Consider the following 2500-nt stretch of genomic DNA (forward strand, 5'->3'; position numbering starts at 1 on the left):
TCGTTTTTTTTGTGCACACCCCACACAATAAGTATAAGTGGACTGGAAAGTGGCTAAGCGATCCGACGAAGTTTCGATTGAGTTTGATTTTTTGGCCGAAAACTCGAAAAAAGGCGGATTTGACGTAAAACGCCGCCTAGAAGTCGAATTTTGAGACGGTGTCTTGTGTGCACACTCCACACAATATGTATAAGTGGACTGGAAAGTGGCTAAGCATTCCGAGGAATTTTCGATTTATTTTGATTTTTCGGCCGAAACGCCGAAAATAGGCGGATTTGACGTAAAACGCCTCATATAAGTCGAATTTTGGGAAGGTGTCTTGTGTGCACACTGCACACAATATGTATAAGTGGACTGGAAAGTCGCTAAGCATTCCGAGGAAGTTTCGATTTATTTTGATTTTTCGGCCGAAACGCCGAAAATAGGCGGATTTGACGTAAAACGCCTCATATAAGTCGAATTTTGGGAAGGTGTCTTGTGTGCACACTGCACATAATATGTATAAGTGGACTGGAAAGTGGAAAAATATTTTCGGAGCACTTTGATTTTTTGGCCCCCCGCGTGCCTTGCCACGCCCTTGCTTATAGCAAAACGAGACGGGGCCTTGGTCCAACTTGGCATAGGCATGGAATTTGATCTTTATTACTTGGCCACGGTCATGCCACGGTACATGGAGGTTGCTTGACACCCCCGTGTGCATTTCGGAGCACTTTGATTTTTTGGCCCCCCGCGTGCCTTGCCACGCCCTTGCTTATAGCAAAACGAGACGGGGCCTTGGTCCAACTTGGCATAGGCATGGAATTTGATCTTTATTACTTGGCCACGGTCATGCCACGGTACATGGAGGTTGCTTGACACCCCCGTGTGCATTTCGGAGCACTTTGATTTTTTGGCCCCCCGCGTGCCTTGCCACGCCCTTGCTTATAGCAAAACGAGACGGGGCCTTGGTCCAACTTGGCATAGGCATGGAATTTGATCTTTATTACTTGGCCACGGTCATGCCACGGTACATGGAGGTTGCTTGACACCCCCGTGTGCATTTTCGGAGCACTTTGATTTTTTGGCCCCCCGCGTGCCTTGCCACGCCCTTGCTTATAGCAAAACGAGACGGGGCCTTGGTCCAACTTGGCATAGGCATGGAATTTGATCTTTATTACTTGGCCACGGTCATGCCACGGTACATGGAGGTTGCTTGACACCCCCGTGTGCATTTTGGAGCACTTTGATTTTTTGGCCCCCCGCGTGCCTTGCCACGCCCTTGCTTATAGCAAAACGAGATGGGGCCTTGGTCCAACTTGGCATAGGCATGGAATTTGATCTTTATTACTTGGCCACGGTCATGCCACGGTACATGGAGGTTGCTTGACACCCCCGTGTGCATTTCGGAGCACTTTGATTTTTTGGCCCCCCGCGTGCCTTGCCACGCCCTTGCTTATAGCAAAACGAGACGGGGCCTTGGTCCAACTTGGCATAGGCATGGAATTTGATCTTTATTACTTGGCCACGGTCATGCCACGGTACATGGAGGTTGCTTGACACCCCCGTGTGCATTTCGGAGCACTTTGATTTTTTGGCCCCCCGCGTGCCTTGCCACGCCCTTGCTTATAGCAAAACGAGACGGGGCCTTGGTCCAACTTGGCATAGGCATGGAATTTGATCTTTATTACTTGGCCACGGTCATGCCACGGTACATGGAGGTTGCTTGACACCCCCGTGTGCATTTTCGGAGCACTTTGATTTTTTGGCCCCCCGCGTGCCTTGCCACGCCCTTGCTTATAGCAAAACGAGACGGGGCCTTGGTCCAACTTGGCATAGGCATGGAATTTGATCTTTATTACTTGGCCACGGTCATGCCACGGTACATGGAGGTTGCTTGACACCCCCGTGTGCATTTGGAGCACTTTGATTTTTTGGCCCCCCGCGTGCCTTGCCACGCCCTTGCTTATAGCAAAACGAGACGGGGCCTTGGTCCAACTTGGCATAGGCATGGAATTTGATCTTTATTACTTGGCCACGGTCATGCCACGGTACATGGAGGTTGCTTGACACCCCCGTGTGCATTTTCGGAGCACTTTGATTTTTTGGCCCCCCGCGTGCCTTGCCACGCCCTTGCTTATAGCAAAACGAGACGGGGCCTTGGTCCAACTTGGCATAGGCATGGAATTTGATCTTTATTACTTGGCCACGGTCATGCCACGGTACATGGAGGTTGCTTGACACCCCCGTGTGCATTTCGGAGCACTTTGATTTTTTGGCCCCCCGCGTGCCTTGCCACGCCCTTGCTTATAGCAAAACGAGACGGGGCCTTGGTCCAACTTGGCCTAGGCATGGAATTTGATCTTTATTACTTGGCCACGGTCATGCCACGGTACATGGAGGTTGCTTGACACCCCCGTGTGCATTTTCGGAGCACTTTGATTTTTTGGCCCCCCGCGTGCCTTGCCACGCCCTTGCTTATAGCAAAACGAGACGGGGCCTTGGTCCAACTTGGCATAGGCAT

Source organism: Trifolium pratense, unplaced genomic scaffold (genome assembly GCF_020283565.1).
Source record: "Trifolium pratense cultivar HEN17-A07 unplaced genomic scaffold, ARS_RC_1.1 scaffold_123, whole genome shotgun sequence".
NCBI lineage: Eukaryota > Viridiplantae > Streptophyta > Magnoliopsida > Fabales > Fabaceae > Trifolium > Trifolium pratense.